Below are 21984 nucleotides of genomic sequence, written 5' to 3'. Positions count from 1 at the left end.
AATACAATCAATAATACTCCCACCTACAAAAATAATTATTAAGAAATTGAATTCACTAATGTTAAATTTCTTATGGGCACCTAATAGACCTAGGATTGCATTAAAGAAACATACTAATAGCTGGTCTCAAGGGGGCATTTCATTCCCAGACTTTAATTTATATACTATCTCTTCTATTATAAAAGTTATTACTTTGTTAATATATCAGTCATATGTTGCAAAATGGAAGGATTATTGGGAACTAATTAGCATTCACTTCATGAAAATCTCCTTAATACATAAAAATACTTTTGTAAATAACCCCATGTTATGGTTATTGAAGGAATTTTGTACTTCATCTATTACACCAAAATATCTAGCTAGTTACCCATTAAATATTATTATTAGATATCGTGATTTTATATTTATGCATGCTAAGTATAAGGAATGGAATTGTATCCTATTCCCTATAATGTATACACAAGGTATTCTTTTATCAACCACCTCTGAAAGAATTCTTTTAGTCACAGAGAATGATTTAAAGTATTGGTATCAGTTGCTGTCTGACAATAAAGTAAAAAATTTAGACTTCTTAAAGCAAGAATTTGATTTGAGAGAAACATGTTGGTTAAAAATTCAGACTTTTAGACAACATCTTATTAATAAACTTGATTTAATATCTTTAACAGTTAAATAATCTGTCCCAATTCTGATTGATTACTTGATATTAAATTTACAACATAGGGTTTCTGATAAAGGTAAGCTCTCACACATACATAAAATTATTAGAGAAGAAACTCATTACAGTTCAGATACTTATTGGAATTATTTTATTTCTATTAACGGTGAATCACCAAAACAACAAGATAAACAATATATATTGGAATCTGCTTATAAAACTACTTCTTCCATTAATTGGAGACGTTTTACTTGGACATTTTTACATAGATCTTTCTATACACCTTTAATGATGAATAAAATAAATAATAAAGACAACTTATGTAAGAGATGTAATGTAGAAATAAATGCTGATTGGGCACATATGTTTTATGACTGTATAAAACTGAAGGAATATTGGATGTTAATCAATGATTTTTTGCAGGCTCTTTTCACAGATAATTTCATTGTCTCTAAATCACTTATATTATTTAACACTCCTGTTCCTAAAAGTGTTAAAAAAGTTAAACTTCCCTTGTTATGGTCTATTCTAGCAGTGGCTAGAAAAATAATAACCAGAAACTGGATTTCAGATACTCCTCCTTCATTTAATGAATTTAAAAATGTTATGACAGAAGTGTGTCATATGGAATTAATGACTATAAAGTCAAGAACTACTAGAAAAACGTCTTACTATACTATATGGGATACTTTACAAAACCTGTTAAAAAAATCTTAGTTTCATTAGTAAGACATTACAGTTTAATCAATTGATTTGATTTGTAGTGGATGTCTCTGTAAATATTTTGGTTGTTTTATTAAATGTTATAACTATTTACATTTTAATTGCTTGTATAAGATTGTTATGATATTTATTTTGTATGTTAAAACAATAAACTTGTTTTTTAAAAAAAAAAGATAATTGGAACAAATTAAGTGTGTCCGGTGCACACGTGTGAAATGGAGAGGTATGGATGGGACAATATTTTTTTTGGGGGGACAGGTGCCCTTTTATTTATTTATTTATTTATTTATTTATTTATTTATTTATTTTTATTTATTTTTTTTTGGGAGAGAATGGAATGTTAAGGAAGGGACATAGTTATGTGTGGGGAAGGTAAGTTGGGAAGGTGGGACAGCATTTGTAGACAGACAAGACATACAAGACAGCAGACAGGATTGGTGAGGGACACAAGAGGGAAGTGAACACCTTGGTTGGGGAGGGGGTGGGAGATCCAGGTCCCATGTACGTCAGACATGGTAATAATGTGACTCAAGTCCTCACCCATGGGACTGTCAGCACTGCACTTTCACTGTTCCTGTGGACACAATGGATGATGCTGGCACCTGCGGCCAGTCTGTTGCATCAGGATGGACAGTATGCTCTTCATCCTGCATAGGCATGTGCCCACAGTCTGCTGCACAAGCCTATGCACCTTGCATGGCAGATGTGCACAGGTGACATAGGCATCCCCTCTGCCTCAACTCACAGAGGGAGAGCACACTCCTGGCCTATGGGGTGGAACTACCTGAAGGTGCAGGTAGTGCAGGAGCAGCAGGCAGGCAGGGGTGCCACCAGAGTGCTGCCCAGACATGCTGGGCCCCGGTGCCTCAGCCAGGGGAGTCAAGGCAGGTGAATCACCAGGAACTGGCCTACCTTGTTATGCTGTGGTAAATAAAATAGAAACATATCGAAAAAAAATTACAGTAACCAAAATACATGCAATGAATAAGAAAAAAGAAAACAATAATGAATAATAGAAAAAAAATGAAAAATAATATAATAAAGATCACAACAATAAATAATGTTAATGAAAATGTATTTAACAACGAAGCAATATTAAATTATATATAAGGACAACATAAGAGTTAATATCAAATAATATGATAATAGTAAATATATTGATTTAATAAATAAGAAGAGAAGGGGTGGGGAGTGAGAAAAAAGGAAGACATTAGCAACTTCACAGATACTATAACAAAACATACTACAAAGAAGTAGTTTTATATATGTTAGATTTTACTTGTAATACTACTGACTGCTATGAAGTTTATTATTTGAACTACTACCCTGTTCCATACACATACACACTATAGTTCAGATCATATTGCATCCAACAGTCATTCAATGTTGCTTATATTGTGTATATGATGTTCCACATACATATCTCTCAACCTCTTAGCATTAGACATTCTGACCCATGCCATACATAGTGGTGGGACAAAGGCACAACAATAGGGAACGTTCTTACACAGTGTGCTCTTACAATAGTAGCAAGGTGTTTGGGTAACAGATTTGACATTAAAATGCATTTTCAGAGATGTCTACTATCTGTAATTCAGAGGTCTGACATTTTTTTTTCTGACAGTGATCCTCACCAATTTTCCAGAGACTGGCCAGTAAAACAAGATTATATACCAAACAGACCACACATTGGGGCACTATTCAGTACATCCTGCAAAAATCGTGACAGCTGAGAGATATGTCTGTGTACACTGACTACACTTGACAGTTGGACATTCAAGGCACAGGTCTATGGGTGTGCACTTTACGTGCAAGTATGGTTATGTTTTATTGTTGAAATTCTAAAACAGTATTGAAAACAGCACAATTTTTCAGTTGGCTAGTGTGGGATTAGAACCCATAGGCAGTGACTACAGTAATAATGAACATTTTATATAAAATACAGCATTATCACAGCACTGTCTCCTTTTATACTTTATTGATTCATGTTGTTTCAAATCTTGCATTTATACACATGGTTAGCTGCCTAGGACCTCAGTTAACATATATGTTTACCCTAATCAGTTATTGATTGCAATCTACAGCATATTTTTGAAAATGAGCAGACCACAACATTGACTCTTAATCTGGGTATTACACAACATTAAGTAATGGTTGAAAGTTATGCTACACACTACTGCATGTTTACTTGCTTTTACAGTTCAGATATGCACTACCATGTTAATGAAAGTCTATGATGTCCCAAGTATTTCAAACATGACTATTAAGACTGCAATAGCTGTAATTTTTATTTTATTATTAATTTATTCATTCATTTAGTACTTTATTGATTTTCTTACATACCATGTGCTTGCCTCAACCTGGCCAAATGCCTTGCATGTTACTGCACTTTGCAAGCCCTCTCTTTTACAGCTGTGGTAGGAGACAGAAACAATTAAGCATACCAGTTTTGCACAGATTGAGCTTAAATATTTATAAATTACTAGAAAACATACTTACATATCTGTGGGGTGTTCCCCGCCTGTGCCTCTTGGATCCATTGATCCAAAGTATCCCTCTTCCTTCATCAGAAGTCATCAAAATGGTGATGACACTGCTCCCCAATGCGTGGGATACCAGTCACATCAGTCAGGTCCCTGGCCAAGCTACTCCAGGCTTCAGACTTGCATTCTGAGCCAACATAGTTCTCCTGCGGCAGCTGGCATCCATGGTGCTGTACCAGGAATCCAGTAAAAATCCTAGACTCCTGAACACCCCACAATGCTGTGCCTGAAAGCACACTCCTTTCTGCATGACCACCATACCTGCACACAAGATTAGGCTCCAAGGGGTACTGAGCAATTCCCACCAATTGCCCTTTAAATAGGATACATTCCCACCATTGCGCATCATATTGAAACTTTCAAAAATGCGACGGGTTACTTAGCATAGAACAAATATGGAAAATCCATGTTTAAGAGATGCTTAGCAACACACAGCTTTTTATAATATAGCAATAATTGAATATAAAGTGAACAGATGTTTCAGTGACCTAACACAGTTTCATGGAAGTATTTATAAAAGGTATCACTGTCCAGGACTTGAACGCAGGGCCTGCTAGGCTATAGGTTATTACTCAACCTATCTCACCACAAGAGAATTGAAGGGAACTCATGTGTGTTCACATATAATGTGAAGGTCCTACTGTAAGTGTAGTACAGCTTCACTGCACAGGTCTGTGTGGTGCCCAGCATCGTGCAGCAAAAACAACTAAAAGCATCCGGTTTCTATTTTTAGATGTCTGGCACATGTCTGATGCATGGGTGACCAGAGCTAAGCATAGCTAGATAACATGGTGCATTGCACAAACGTACATAAAAAGTAAAATAAATAAATAAGACATCCAATCTAGTGAAATAATTGCATACATGCTCTGGAAATATTTCTTATACTCCATTTGTTCAGATTAATGGGTTGACAGGTATGTGGGTGTGCCATCGGTGTTATACAGATTCATTATCCATGCTGTTCTGTGAGGTTTTGTGTTGCAAAACCTCCCTTAGGAGCACCGCACCATTAATATGCATGGTGGGCTGATAAGGAGAAAATCATGGCCGTGTACACGAATACATTCTGTGTAGGCTCTACAGGCAGCCTACACAGACATTATTGAATCCTGAGGATTATCCCAGGCAATGTCAGTATTGACTGGCTAACCTTATCTTCAGACTACCCTTTCTCTAGAATAAACCTCATAAGATTCCCGACCAGGTATAGCAGCAAATATAACAAAGGTACCATCCTTGAATGGATATTGGTATTTAAACTCAGTAAAGTTAATTCTGCCAGTATACTTTCTGATGCTATAACTGACCACCTGCCCACATATATTTAAAGAAAGCATACCCACCAGACTAAAAGTCATGCATTAGAAAAAAAACATGTAACCTTTCCATTTCAACCATAGGTCTTTTAGTGATACACTACTGGCTACGAACTGGTCTCCATTAAAACCCTAACCCTATATTTAGCCATCATCCATTTCAACACAGCATTTCTTGAACACACTTAATAGTTTAGCAAAACTGCATATAAAAAGAGCCAAATCAAATCATGCTCCTTTGCTTACTACCAAACCAAAAACTTTACAAAGTATGGGTGCATAAGTTGGAAACAATGGAAGGAACATAAAAAACTAAACATCTTCTAACCTTTAGGCAACTTGGTAACTTAGTCAAAAAAGTAAACAACAATAATAAATAATACTGTGCTCACCTTCAAACTAAACATGACAACCCCCCAAATGTTAGTCTTCTACCAACTCTCTACCTGAATCCTGGTAGCAAAAATGATAATACTCCCTGCACTAATAACTCACCTCAACAAACTGCAACCTTATTCAATATTTACTTTATAGATTGAATCTCCTCCTTCTCCTCAACAATAAATTTAATGTCTTCATGCAACCCATTATCTCAACCTACTCTAATATCTTAACAAACCACTTCTCTCACAACCCATCCTAAACACTAACCAACTAAATTCCACATACCTCTTCCCCTAACGCACCCCAAGCTACCCCCCTCCTTTACCCTCAATCCTATCCCCATTTCAATGATAGAAAATTACTTTTTAAACGTAAACTGTCTTCCCCAGCAGCTGACAATGTTCCTTCAGGATATCATAAACTAGCTGCTCATGCCATAGCCTATACAGTTAGTATTCTCATCAAGGCAGCCCCAATTGAATCTCATGTTCCCCTCCAAATGTAAAAAAAGCCTCATATCACTCTTCACAAATGAGGAAGTTCAACTGAAGTTGCTAACTACTGCCCAATAGCAATGCTGTCTCCCTTTTCTAAGCTACTAAAAAAATGCATCCTCACCCAGCTGTTCCAACATATCCTACAAAATCAACTGTTAAACCCTGCTCAAAATGGTTTTAGGCCTTGTCATAGTACAACATCCACACTTCTGTCCTTCATGAACACTACAAATACAGCAACAGACTCTGGTAAGATAGTTCCCACACTATTCCTTGACCTGCCTAAAGCTTTTGACCTGGTCTCGAACCTGAAACTCTTGCAATGACTATTTACCATTGATATATCTACTCCTGCTCTAAACTGATTCCATTGCTATTTATCTGATAGACACCAAGCAGTAAAATGGAAGGTTCTCTATTTCTCATACAAAACTATTTAGGTATAATAATTGATGATACTCTCAAATTCAAACTTCACTGTTGGATTTTTATTTTTGGTGCAGTGCTCTTGGTTATTTACTCCATTCAGTTTTTTCTGGGTTTGGATATTTTTGTTTTTCAAATTTCACATACAAAAAAAAAAATAAATCACTAAAAGTCGGCATGCTCTACCGTCACAAATATTTCTTAAATTCAGCCACAAAAATCACACTCACAGCTACATATCTCCTTCCCTCACTCCTATACAGAGTTGAACTCCTTATAAATCTCCAAACCACACTAACATCTAAACTTGACCATGCTATAATAAAATAACAAAGTTCACTTCTAGCTCAACACACTTCACTGCTCTACACACATTAATGGTTTTGAATTCTCCATCACCTCTCATCAGTTAATTACAACACATACCATAATTTATAAACCTCTGCTTGTTCTGCCATCAACATTGTCCCTTGCTACCACCCTAACAGAACCCATCATTCAAATAACAAACATCTCATCTCCATTCTACAAACACATAAATCTCCATGTCTCTGGCTCTTCTCCCATATTACTGCAAAAAAACTGGAACTTCACCCCATTACTGATTAGATGTAACCTAAACCTACAAACATTCAAAGCCAATCTAAAGGCATTCTTATTCAATATTTGGCTTTGCTCTTGATCTACTCCTGGTTAATATCTTACCCACATTCCTCCTTCACCTCTGCTAGTAACTATTTTCCAATCCACATTTCTTGTCTTAGTTTTAACTAAGATATTGTATTTATTTATTTTCCCTATGAACTTGCTCTTCCTCGTGTACTACTGCTACTGTTGTTTAAAGGTCTCTATGGACTGTAGCTTATCATTTTGTATCCTTGACTGTAAACTAGAAATGTTTCTACTCTCTCAATTATATTGCATGATTTTACATGTGGAACATTTCACTTCAGGCCTGTGCTGCATATGTGTATTTTACACCCACTGCGACATTCTCAGTAAACAAATGACAATAAATAAATGCATAAATAAATAAATAAATAAATGCATACATGCATATATAAATAAATACATATATTTTTTAACACCTTTATTGAATTATCACTTGTGACATAGGCAAATTTACATTTATGTAAAAGTACACAGACTGCATTAGCAAGTTCACATTTACAAACATTATATTTTACATATATTGTTATGTATCATATACCCTAAGCAACATTACATAACTTATTCAATTCCTGCCTTTTTTTAAACAAGAAATATCTTTATTAAACAATCACTTATGACATAGGCAACCATACATTTATATAAATGAAAACAAACCACACTGACACAATCTTAGTTGCAAGTATTTGACATCACAAACCATACTGGCACATTCCTAGTTGCAAACAATATACATCACTTATAATCTCCCCATTCCTTTTCAGTCAAATATTATAGCTCATTTAAGTCTTGCTTTCTTTTAAACCTCATTTCTCTCCTGTATGTATTGTTCCCACAATTCCCATTATTCCTATGTAGTTTACAGCTTTCCTTTTCTAAAGATCTCAGTTCCAGTTGTCTTAACTCTGTTACATAAATAAATATTATAAGAGAGAAGCTGAAAAGCTACATACCTATAGGAAACTGTGAAGATAGGTGAAGGCTGCCAGCCTAGCTAGACAGAATTTTGTAGATAATTCTGTTATTTGTAAATATTAATGTAAGCCACAGGCATGTTCTCTTAAATGTAAAAAGACTGTATTGGATGCTGAACTGAAAAAGTGTAGCAACAGTCCACTCTGCTGTAAGAAAGCTGATAGGTCAAGCATTGTGAAATTCTCTGATCTAAAACTCAAAGCTGAGATCTCTAGAGGGAGGCATTCTGCTTATTGTTTTGAGGCCAGAGCTAATGGCTAGAATTTACATATATAATTTCTTTTATTGCTCTGGCTTCCTGATCAGCTGCAAGATCAAAAGGGCTATTAACCTCTGAGTTTCTGTTAGCTTGGGAACCAGAAAGAATGTAATCTGAAATGAATCAGTGGTACTGTGTTATCAATTTAAGGGCAGAAAGAATGAGGGCATTTGAACATTTGACTTGAGAACATCCGACATCACCAGCACTGTCTTGCTCTCTATGTAAGTTTATTTTAGAACTGTGTTTTCTCTTAGATATAGCTAGGAAATAGGAAGATTAGATGTATTTTTTCTGTATTGATGTCTGAACTTTTCTACTGTATTATTTGAAGTATTTCTCTGTGATCCCTGAACTCTTAACTAGCACTGTGTAGTAAGAAGTATTGTCATGTGTTTTTATTATTTATTATTAAATATTTTTAAACCTTTCAACTGTGGCTGTTTTGTGTAGAGATAATTTAAGCTCTAAGAGTACATTGCATGTATTTAGTGATACTGGACAAGCCACTCCAATAAGCCTTGACTGTTCAATTGCACTTACCATTTGGATAATAATATTGCACATTAATAATTGGACACCCTTTCATAAGGGCCCTTTAGTAGCTGATAAATATTAGTGGGTGGTGGCAAGTGGTACTACCATATAGTCTGGGTAAAAGGGGCACAGCTGGAGAACCTGTGCCAGCCTTCCCCAGGAGTTTCTGTGTGGTTGTATATAGCTCTTATCTCAAAGTCTGTGTGTCAGCTACTTGGGCAGGGACATGAAGCACTGGTTGGACGGAGGGTGCTGGAGGTTTTAGCTTGCCCACTAGGTTGAGATCTGGACCCTATAGCTGTACCAGTGGGGAGTCTTATTGGGGACCTGGAGGGAAAGGGAGAAACAATCCCCAGACTGACTGTGATCTCTGGGTGGTCTTAAGGGAAATTGTACTTTACTGTGTGTGTATGTATTATCCTTTCCCTATATGGACACCCCTCAACGGTGTTAGTGGTGAGGATTGAGGCTCCTTGATTGCTGGGCCAGTGCACGGGCATCACATATTAAAATGAGAAAAAAGAGGAGCTCACCCTAGAAGCAAGAACAGTACTAAGGAGATGATGTCAGGGAAAGCAGCAGGCTCAGATGAGGTCACAGCAAATATGATAAAGATGCTGGGGGAGATGGGGAGATATGGCTCCTGAGGGTACTAATAGCAATGTGGAGAGAAAGGCGTACCCAGATGATTGGAGAATAAGCATACTCATGCCAGTGTACAAGAACAAAGGGGACATCCACAACTCTGGGCAGTACAGAGGTATCAAACTCCTATCACATTGCATGAAAGTTCTGGAGAGGGTGATTGGTAAACTGATATGCAGAGTAGTAGAATGTAAGATGGGAGATGAGCAGTTTGGATTCAGATCAAGATGCAGCACAACTGACCCGATGTTTGCATTGAGACAGATACTTGAGAAGAAGCTAGAGATGAAGAGAGAGTCCGACTGGGCATTCCTAGACTTGGAAAAAGCATATAACAAGGTCCCAAGAAAGCTGATCTGGGCAGTACTGTGGTGGTTTGAAGTCCCAGAAACATTGGTAGAATTAGTGCAGGCTATGTACAAGGACCCATTGACTCAAGTACGAACAGTGTTCGGCCTCACAGAGGGGTTCCCAGTGGGTATGAGTGTACATCAGGGTTCAGCTCTGAGCCTCTGCTGTTCATACTGGTGATGGACTACATTAGCAAACAGGTTGGAGGGGATGGATCAACAAAGCTGCTGTATGCAGACTATGTGGCAGTACAGGCAGACTCTGAGCTAGAACTTCAGCAAAGGATAAGAGAATGGAATGCAAATCTGAAGGCACATGGGATGAAACTAAGCACAGATAAGATTGTGGCAATGGCACCAAATTGGGGGGAATCAGAAGAAGATGAGAATAGAGATAGAAGGGAAGATAGTGGAACAGGTAAACAGCTTCAAGTATCTGGGAGGAATAGTTGAGTAGAAGGGTAGTCTGAATGAAGAGGTCAAAGCTCGAATCAGAGGGACTGCAGACAACTGGCATAGAGTATCAGGTGTAGTCTATCACAGAAGAATGCCAAGGAAGCTGAAAATTAAGGTATACAAGACAGTGGTGCAACCAGTACTACTGTATGGTACAGAAACCTGGGCAGTAAAGGCAGAACAGTTGAAGAAGCTAGAGGTGATAGAAATGAAGTGCCTGCGAAAGGTGACAGGGTGCACACTGTGAGACAGGAGAATAAATAAGGACATAAGAGCAGAATCCAAAGTAGCTCCAATTGCAGAAAAGATCAAAGAGAACAGATTACAGTGGTTTGGGCACATGTGTAGAAAAGCAGAAGACAATCTGGTGAGGAAGATTTGGGACAGACAGGAAGAAGCTAAGAGGAAATGAAGACATCCAGCAAAGAGGTGGATGGATTGTGTGAAAGAAGATCTGCAGCAGTCAGGCATGAGTGTTAAAGAAGGCAGGAGTGTGGCACTGAATTGAAAAAGTGGCCAACAGTTAACACGTTACCCCAACCCCATGTAGAAAAAGGGGGCTGATGATGATGATGATGGTGATAAGTGGTACGATATCCACACCACATATTAATTGGCTGGCAAATACTATTTGGCTTGTAGTGGTGTGGGTAGAGTGAATTCCTGTAGCTTGTGTACAGTGATCACTGAAGGTGTTTTTGTACTCTAAATCAGCGAGTCAGTGAACACTCAGAGTTCAGATCACAACTGCTTTATTTCTTTTGTTGGCTTAGTTAGTCAGGGAGAGCAGGCAGCATGTCAGCAGAGGAGTACGGAAAGGTGACAAGGAGTCAGTAGGCTGAGACATGCCAGGCTAGGAGACTGGTGCATGGAAACCTGGCTAAGGCAGATATTGCAGCTTTGGTCACAGCTGCATCAGAAAACAGCATCCAAAAGGATGATCAGACTGGCAGTGGAGATGTACCGCACTCAGAGAATGGACAGCTCAACCTTTCTTCAGAGGACTTAAAAATCCATCTGGAGCTAAAGAGACTTGAGTTGGAGGCCAGGCATTTGGAAATAGAAGCAGTTGAGAGACTGAGGTGTCTAGAGATTGAGGACAAGGAGAAACTGTGACATTTGCAGGCTGAGGAGACTGCTATGCCTCGAAGCTGAGGAAACGGAGTGGCAGAGGCAGCATGAAAAGGAGATGCTGACCCTTCGCCAGAGTCATAGAGGTAATGGGGAAGGGAGTAACCAGACCCCAGAAGCACAAAAGGTCAATACATTTCTTCCTCAGTTTAAAGAGGGGGATCATTTTGATAGTTTCATTCATATGTTTGAGAGGATATGTAAATAGTATGATGTTGGCCAAAGATTCTGGGTACGGTTCCTGACCCCCTTACTCCATGGTAAGCTGCAACTGTATTGTCTAAAATTTCTGATCAGGAATGTTTTGATTATACTACTGTAAAGTACTGCTTGTTAAATTTTTTTTAAGATAACACCTGATATGTATAGGAAAAAGTTTTGTAAGCATAGATGCAAGGCGGATGGAAGTGTGTGTGAATATGTTGCTGAACTGAGCACTTATTTTCATAGGTGGGTGAGTGGATGTCAGGTCACCACTTATGAAGGGCTGGCAGACCTTTTGGTGAGGGAACAAGCCCTTAGCACTTTACCTGAGGACATGAGGATCTGGTTAGCTGATAGACAATGTGCTACTTTAGAGGAGTTGGGGAAGAAAGGAGACCTATACCTCCCAAGCATGGCATTCCTGCACAGGATAGACCCCCAGTAACTGATTATGGGTCTAAAGGGACCCATGGTGGGCAGCCCAGACTGCCCCAACAGAATATGCCAGTAGCAGGGGAAGCCACTAGTCCCAGTACACATCCAGAACCTAGGATGAAATGTTTTGAATGCAACCAGTAGGGCCATGTGGCATACAGATATCCACAGAGGCAAGGTTGGGAGCAAAAGTTGAGAGAGCCAGTTAGTGGGAAAGAAAGACAAAAGGCCAGTAGTAGGTTGTCTTGAGACAACAAAGGTACCTAATTACCATCCTGAAGATGTCATGGTAGTGAAGGATTTGGATGAGGCAGTACCATGTGCTTATGCAGTTACATGCAGTCAGGCTTGGAGACAAGCATGTAGATCTGGTAGCCTGGGAGAAACCCAAACAGACCATACTTGCAGCCAGGATTGGTGAGGTAGTTACTTCAGAGAGGGAGCTACTCTGTAGCAGTGAGACTGAAGGTAAGCCACATCTGCTTCTGGGTACTGATGTTTCCTTGGACAGAGTGACTGCAAAGGTAGAGGTTAGTAGTAGTACCCAGGCTGACAGTGAAGCACCATTGTCAGAGGATGACAGACTTACTGTGAAAGTAGAGCTGGGAAGGGTTACAAAGAGAGAGTTGAGACAGTCTCAGCTCTCAGACCCTACATTGCAAGGCCTGAGGTAGGAAGCTAGTGAGGCACCTGATTCTCAAGGAAAGGGGGAATCTGTATACTGGGTCAAAGGGTTACTGTCTAGACAGTGGACCCCTGAGGGAGGGCTAGAAGGTGAGAGGGTACAGCAGTTGGTAGTGCCTAGAGCTTACCGTCTAACACTTCTAGCCATAGCCCATGATATTTCCTTTGCAGGTCATATGGGCATAAAATGCACAAAGAGACGTATTATGGAGAACTTCTATTGGCCTGGAATTTCCAGTGATGTAACCAGGTACTGCAGGACCTGTGAGCAGTGCCAAAAGGTAGGCAAGGCAGGAGACAAGGTGAGAGCTCCTTTCATGCCTTTTCCTGTGGTTGAGGAGCCATTTCAGATGGTAGCTATGGAAATTGTGGGACCTCTGAGTACCCCAAGTTCCACAGGGAAAAAAGTATATCCTAGTAGTAGTAGATTATGCTACTAGATACCCTGAGGGAGTGACTCTGTCCTCCACTGAGGCAGAAAAGGTGGTAAAAGCTTTGTTAGATATTTTCAGCAGGGTAGGTTTCCCAAAAGAAATACTGACTGACAGAGGTACCAATTTCATATCAGACCTCCTGGCTTGTCTGTGGAAGCCTTGAGGGGTGAAGCACATGAAGATTACCCCCTACCATCCCCAGACTAAAATTTTTTTGGGAGGTTAAACTCTGCAGTCAAGTCCATGCTATGGGCATTTGCAGATCAGTTTAAGAGGGAGTGGGACAAATATTTGCCCCATCTGTTGTTTTCTTACAGAGTGGTTCCCCAGGAATCCACAGGTTTTTCACCCTTTGAGTTGCTGTATGGGCATAGGGTGAGGGGACCTCTAGATTTAATTTGTGACGAGTGGGAAGGTGAGTGTGAATCTCACAAGGAGTCTGTTGTGGCATATGTCTTAAACCTCAGGACAAGGCTCAGGGAACTCATGGGCTTGACCCAGAAGTACCTGGCAGAAGCCCAACAACAGAAAAAGGTGTGGTATGACAGGAATGCTCAAGCTAGAGAGTATGCTGTGGGGGAGCAGGTAATGGTTCTCATTCCTGTCAGACACAACAAGCTGCATGCAGCTTGGGAAGGAGCCTACAAGGTGGTAAAGAAGGTAAATGATGTTAACTACATGGTAAAACTGCTAGGCAGGAGGCAGGAACACAAACTGTATCATGTTAACATGATGAAACCTTATCATGATAGGGAGGCCCTTATGCTGAGTATTTGCAGTGGATTGCAGGAGGAGTCTCAGAGAGATCTGATGACTGATCTCCTCAGTGAGGCTCGGGCTGACACCTCAGTGGAAGGGTTAGCAATGTCCCAGCAGCTATCTCCTACTCTGGTTCGAGAAATCCGAGCAGTGTTACAGGAGTTTAGGGACATGTTCACTGGGAAACCAGGGTGCACCCACCTGGTGCAGCACCAGGTGGATACAGGACCCCAAAGGCCTATTAGGCAGTCCCCTTATAGGGTGCCTGAGAGAGTCAAACAGAGTCTTAGGGAGGAGATACAGGAAATGTTTAAACTAGGGGTAATTCAAGAGTCCAACAATCCCTAGGCATCCCCAGTGGTGCTGGTGTCAAAGAAGGATGGCAGCACCAGGTTATATGTGGACTACAGGCAATTAAATAGTCACACAGAGTCAGATGCTTACTCCATACCTAGGACAGATGGGGCCCTAGAGCAGCTGGGTAGGGCTAAGTATCTTACAACCTTTGATCTTACCAAGGGTTACTGGCAGGAACCTTTGACTCCCAGTGCTAGAGAGAGGTCAGCCTTTGTGACTCCGTTTGGCTTGTATGAGTTCACAAAGATGCCCCTTGGAATGGAAAATGCCCAAGAAACTTTCCAGAGGCTGGTAGATAATATCCTAGCAGGAGAGTTTGCTCTTGCTTACCTATATGATATTGCCGTCTACAGCCATTCCTGGCAAGAGCACCTTCAACATGTCAGGGAGGTGCTGGGCAGACTACAGAGGGCAGGGTTGACCATTAAGCCCAGCAAATGTCAGGTGGGTATGGCAGAGGTCTCCTATCTGGGACATAGAGCAGGGGGTTGTAAGATCAGGCCAGAACTTGTCAAAGTGGAAGCATTTCAGGCATGGCCTGTACCTGTTACCAAAAAGCAGGTGAGGGCATTCTTAGGGACAGCAGGGTACTACTGAAAGTTTGTCCCCAGTTATAGTACCATAGCTGCTCCCCTCACAGACCTGATAATGAAGAAGGGACCAGATATGGTAGTGTGGACCACAGCATGTGAGCATGGATTCCAGGAGCTTAAGGAATCTTTGGCAGGACCCCCTATGTTAGCCAGTCCAGTTTACAGCAAATAATTTGTTGTGCAGGTGGATGCTTCAAACCATGGGGTGGGGGCAGTACTTAGCCCAATTTCTTCAGAGGGAGAAGATCACCCAGTGGTTTATCTCGGTCACAGGGTCCACCCAGGGAGGAATGCTATGTAGCTGTAGAAAAAGAATGTCCAGCCATATTGCGGTCTCTGCAAAAACTTCAAAATTATCTGTATGGAAGAAAATTCACTGTAGTGACAGACCACAATCCCCTAACATGGTTAAACAGAGCCAGCCAGCAAAATGCCAAGCATATGATATGTCAGTGCAGAACCGCAGTGGGATTAGCAATGCCAATGAGATGGGATCTCAAGACAGGGAATGGGGTAAGATATACTCAGATAGACCTAACCCTCTCAAGCAACATTTATCAAGGGTCACTTGAAAAAGTAGCTTGAGTTCTCTGGGGGGGGGGGTGGATGAGGATAGATGAAGGCTGCCAGGCTAGCTAGATATAATTTTGTAGATAATTCTGTCATTTGTAAATATTAATGTAAGCTACAGGCTTGTTCTCTTAAATGTGAAAAGACTGTATTGGATGTTGAACTAAAAAATAAAAATGTAACAACAATGCACTCTGCTGTAAGAAAGCTGATAAGTCAAGCATTGTGAAATTCTTTGATCTAAAACTTGGAGCCGAGATGTCTAGAGGGCGGCATTCTGCCTATTGTTTTGAGGCAGAGTTTATGGCTAGAATTTACATGTATAATTTATTTTATTGCTCTTGCTTCATGACCAGCTACAAGATCAAAAGTGCTATTAACCTCTGAGTTTCTGTTAGCCTGGGAACCAGAAAGAAATTATGTAATCTGAAATTAATTAGTGGTACTGTGTTTGCAATTTAAGGCAGAAAGAATGAGGACATTTGAGCATTTGTCTTCAGAACATCCAACATCACCAGCACTGTCTTGCTCTCTATGTAACTTTATTTTAGAACTGTGTTTTCTCTTAGATATAGCTAGGAACTAGATAGATTAGATGTCTTTTTTCTGTATTGATGTCAGAACTTTTCTACTGTATTATTTGAAGTATTTCTCCGTGATCCCTGAACTCTTGACTGGCACTGTGTAGTAAGAAGTATTGTCTTGTGTTTTTATTATTTATTATTAAATATTTTTAAACCTTTCAACTGTGGCTGTTTTATGTAGAGATAATTTAAGCTCTAAGAGTATATTGCATGAATTTAGTGATACTGGGCAAGCCACTCCAATAAGCTGTGACTATTCAGTTGCACTTACCATTTAGTTAATAATATTGCACAGTAATAATTGGACACCCTTTCATAAGGGCCTTTTAGTAGCTGATAAATATTAGTGGGTGGTGGCAAGTGGTACTACCATATAATCTGGGTAAAAGGGGCACAGCTGGAGAACCTGTGCCAACCTTCCATAGGAGTGTCTGTGTGGTTGTATATAACTCTTATCTCAAAGTCTGTGTGTGTCAACTACTTGGACAGGGACATGAAGCACTGGTTGGACAGAGAGGGTGCTGGAGGTTTTAGCTTGCCCACTAGGTTGAGATCTGGTCCCAATAGCTGTACCAGTGGGGAGTCTTATTGGGGATCTGAAGAGAAAGGGAGAAACCAGCCCCAGACTGACTGTGATCTCTGAGTGCTCTTAAGTGAAATTGGACTTTACTGTGTGTATTTATTATCCTTTCCCTATATGGATGCCCCTCACTGGTGTTAGTGGTGAGGATTGAGGCTCCTTGATTGCTGGGCCAGTGCACGGGTGTCACAGAAACCATAGTGGGAGGGATGATTAAGAAACAGTAGAAAAGTTGGAGACTCAAGGAAAGGGGTGAAAATGTGGCAGGGTATTTCTGGGATGAGTTTCCAAAATGTTTATATTTGCTGTATTCTATGAAAAAAATTTAAATAGAATGCTTTAGTAGTGATATCATATCCTTTATTGATTGATACCACTGTGCATCATGATTCATCGATGTTAGTATCCTCATTCACAGGTCATTTTGCAATAGTATGACACCCACTGGGTAACTTTGGAGCCTGAGCATGGTAACTTGCTTACCATTTTTTTTTAAATACAGGCCTATTGGCTTATACAGAATAAATCACATCTGTTAGCTGACTAACCAGATTTCCAAAATAACCACCTATGTTTGTACAAACTCCTACCTTTCAGTTACTCCTTCTGATGTTAGACAATCTGCAAGAAAGATGTTATATTTTCTAACCTCAGTGTTTATAGCTGATATATAAGTGTGTCATGCACTTCTGTGCACTGTTTGGTTGGTGACAACCCATTATAGATTAGTTACTCAGCTTAGTGTGCATGGAATGGTGAGAGAAGGTCTAGCTCTCTAGTGACCCTGAAATGGATTAAGCTGGCAACTACAAAATTAATAATACAGTGGAAGGTAGTAATGATTTATATCATATTCATGAATAGTGCTAAATTCCTGAAAAACAATTCAATGGAATGTAGTTCAGCTGCATGAAATGCACTTTATACTAGGTCAAGTAGTTTTGATTGACCCAGTAACAACTCAGCTGCTTTTAGTACACTGAAACAGCTGCTGCTGTTAGCAAAGTTGTCTGAGACTTGAAAGAAGTTGGCAATGCAATAATTCTATGACAAGATGACCACCCATAGTGTCTGGCTGTGATTTACATATCACTTTTACAGCAGTCTCTGCTTCAGCTGGATTCATTGGTTTGGGTGGTCTTACAGATCCATTACCTGTCATGCTACAGGACTTACTATAGTAAGTAATACAGAAATCATAGAAAGATGTGGTTACAGATAAAATACACATTAAGACCAGAACGCAAATCAGCTTAAGTGTAAAGATATACTATGTCAGTAGCACTACTGTTATTGAGACCAACTGAATATCTATTCTTTTATGCAGTATCTTCTGAAAGCACAATGTAAAATATGCAGTTCCCCACAAAAACATGCCCTGAAGCATCAAAAACTAAGGTTTTCTTTCCTAGAAAAGTAATGTGTATTTACACAAGGCTTATGTAGCTCTGCAGTGATACACAGATACAAAGATGCTAATTATAAATGCAAATGGAGATTTTCAGCACCTTCAAGTGTGCAGCCCTGTTTAGGTGCAATCTGCTGAGTAGCAAAGCAGATATATAGTGAGTCCAATCTGTGCCATTATAGAATTGCTCAGAAGAGCATAGTGGCGGGGGTGTATGTACATTATAAGCAATCAAGGTGGTAGCACATCACATTCTGTGTTCCCCATTACAAAAAGCCTGTGCATGTATAGCTGATAATAAATATTCTCATAATACATGACATGGCCATGCAGCAGGTAGCAATAAAGATATATTAAAGCACCAGAGCTCTTGGTTGTATGCCCCAGAGCAGAGAAGCAAAGTGCAAAACTGCATACATGCAAGAACACTAGTTTGGTATCTACATTGTGTTAATGGGACAAAAACGCATGCATATCCTCATGATGCATGAAATGGAAGGAGTGCATAGGAAAGCAGAGAAAAGTGAAGGCAGTAAGTTGAGGGGGATGTGGAAGGAAATATATAGGAGACTGCTGGATGGGGGAGGCAGTATAACATTTTTTCTAGGGATAGAGCCTCCTTTTCCCTCTTGTTTAATGTTTCTAAGTCTTTTAGGTTTCTAATACCATGACAGGAATGGTCCCCATTCCTAAGTTAGTACATGATCAAAGTCAAGAAATTAGCATTGTTTTAATCTTTGATGTTAGCTAAAAGTGCTCTTCACAGCACCCACAATGTGTCCAGAACTGACTCCTTCTGTAATTCTTATGGAGTTGCATATGTAAATACAACTGTTCTTTGTAACTTGGCCTTTTGGTCCTACTACTATTAGAAGTGTCTGGCTATCTTTCTTCCAGATTGCTCTTGTTTCTGCCTGCAAATCCTAAGATTTTATGATTTTGTCTCTCTCTCTCTCTCTCTCTGTACTGTAATCACTGGGTGTGGAAATTTCAATGATCAATGCAACGTTTGTAGTTTTTTCTTGGCCTACAGTATATGCTTTTCTCCCATCTTTTTTGAACTGTTGGTAATGGGTAATCTCATCCCAAATTATATAAACTTCATCATTTTGTACAATACTTTGTGGTTCATGTTTCCAGTGTTTCTTAACTACATCAATATTGTAGTATTTGCGCAATCAACAATGTAACAGTCTTGCCACATTATTGTGCCTTTCAGTATACAGGCACTTTGCCATAAGTGTATCACACCCAACAACTGTGTCAGTTATTTGTCTGCTTCTCCCAAATGTCCAGTGGACTTTGTAAACCAATGCGTACATAGTCAACCATCCTGGGCCAGCAATATTAACCTTTCATCTTTTAGTTTCAGTTCACCTCTCCTTAATCATTCCTGCATCAAATCCTGATTAAGCTGAAGTTGGTCTAGGTCCAGGAAATGTGTATACCTTTCACAATATTTATGCCTTTTCTACATTTCTTTCCTTCCTTCCTTCTTATCTGATCCTTGCCCTTATATTCTCTGTTTTGCTTTTTGGTACATTCAGTGACTGCCTGATTTTTGTCTACTACTGGTTTAATTTCCATTCCTGCTCGACATCAATATGCTTCTGCTAAACTAAGCATGGAAGTCATCGTAGACTTCGCCTCATGTTTTAAAATTTCCACTGTGTTGGTGAGGTTAGCAGATATGTATGCACTCCCACGACTGAAGATCTATACATGTAATCAATTTCGGGGAGGCTCAGACATCCATCAGAATGACAGATATACTGTATAATCTTGGTATACACTGAGTTTTAAGATAACATTTGATAAGAATGAAGCACTTCACTTGTTTTCCTGTCCAACTGATCCAGTGTCTTTTGGGACCAGTCAATCACCCAAAACTGTCAGAACAGGAAGAGGAAATCGGTTTATAACTTGGACTTTATTCCTAGATGTCAAGTCAGTTTTCAACATTAATTTTAGTCTTCTAAAGCATTCCCTACTGAGTTTTATTTGAACTTGTTCATATTTTATTAACAATCCTTCATCAGTTTACAATTATTGATATACTCCCTCCTGCTCAAGTTCATTTATATCACATTCGTGTCACAAATTGATATTTTCGTGGTTCTGCAGCTTTCCTGACATTGCTTTTGCACAAATTATAAAGACCAAATGACATTTTTATATCATCTGAGAAAGATTTAAGCAATTGCAGTTGTGCTTTCATCTCCTCATCTGATGAAATATACAGTTTTAAGTCATCCACAAAAAGTAAATGAGAAGTTTTTAAAAAAGGCTTGTTTTCAGTGAGCTAAATTCCAACCATGGCCTAATGTGTTAAATAAACAAAAAAAATCAGTGGTGACAAAGAATCATTCTGAACTATCCCCTTTGAATGTTTATCCTAGGGATAATAATTTACCCCTTGTCATGGCTTAGCTGGAGAGTGGTTTGCCACAGTTTCATGGTCACTGTAATGCAATTGATCAATAGTTACTATAACAATACAGGGTGTTTCTTATATGTTTGCAAGCATTCCTTTATCCATGAATGTGGGATGCTGTCAAATTCTTCTTTTTTGTTATAATCTAGCCATGCCATACTTAGATTCTTCCCCTTTTTCCAACTTCCAAGTATCATTTTACTTAGCAACAAATGATCCTTTGTTCCATATGACTTCATTTTGTTAATATTTTGTTCAGTTGCCATAACTGATTTTTTTTTTTTTGTTCTCTAAATTACTATAAACTCTTTCAGCATCAGTTCCAGTATATAGTTTGCATATTGCTGGAAGGCAAGTTACTGGTCTATAGTTTTTTAGGATGGCTTGCAGGCTAACTCTTGAATGTTTAAAGTGATGAAACAAAGTTTTATTTTTACATAAAAAAGTGTTTGCATCCATACATTTGCATGCAACATTCTTTTATGTAAAAATAAAAATGTATTTCAAAGCACTTTTTCAGAACATTAACATTTAAGATATCTTCCCAATATGGAACTGTAAGCTAGTCATGCCATATTTATGGCACTAATAATGATATGGTGAGAGGAGGCGTGTACATCACTTTATACTTTAATTTTTTTCTGACTTCATACTTAATAATGGTAAAACAAATGACAATAGGCTCCTCTCCGAAAAAGCTTTAATGAAAAGCTATAAAACTGATTATAAAATACAAAATATAGACTTTTAAGCGCTTTTCGTTTGATTCAACAAACTTCATCAGAAAGTAATACTGTCACACAGATACCTGATATTTAAACAAAAAAGTGCGGGAAACCAAAATCCCTTAATTAAATTTTTTAAAGACATACTAGCTCACTACATACAAATACTTACACATCCTTACATTAGATAAATAAAAAAATAAGTAAAAAAAATATTTAAAACATACTGTACAAGTGTCAATACTAATTCATTTTCATATGTACAAAATGGTCCATTTCAAACATTTTGAAAACAATTTCACCAAGTGGGACCTATCTTTGTAAACACCTAAGTTTCAGAACACAAGAGATCGAACAAGCCTCATTCAAACCTGGAAAATTAAAGGCATTAAGCCTAATCTGCCACAAAAGTTCCATCTCCTCCACTTTAAATGAGGCCGGTCCTCCTCTAATGTCCTGAACAAATTGGTCGATGACCAAAAATTTAAACACATGTGTTGGATTCATCTGAACATGTTTAGCCAATGCGTTAGTATCTTTATTATGTAGAATAGCGTACTGGTGCTCATAAACCCTTTCCTTTAAACAACGTTCAGTTTTGCCTACATAGAATGCTGGACAAAATGAACAATGGGCCAAATAAAC

Source organism: Protopterus annectens, chromosome 7.part0 (assembly GCF_019279795.1).
Source record: "Protopterus annectens isolate FY-2018-M chromosome 7.part0, PAN1.0, whole genome shotgun sequence".
NCBI classification, from domain to species: domain Eukaryota; kingdom Metazoa; phylum Chordata; order Ceratodontiformes; family Protopteridae; genus Protopterus; species Protopterus annectens.
This window is presented reverse-complemented; position numbering follows the sequence as displayed.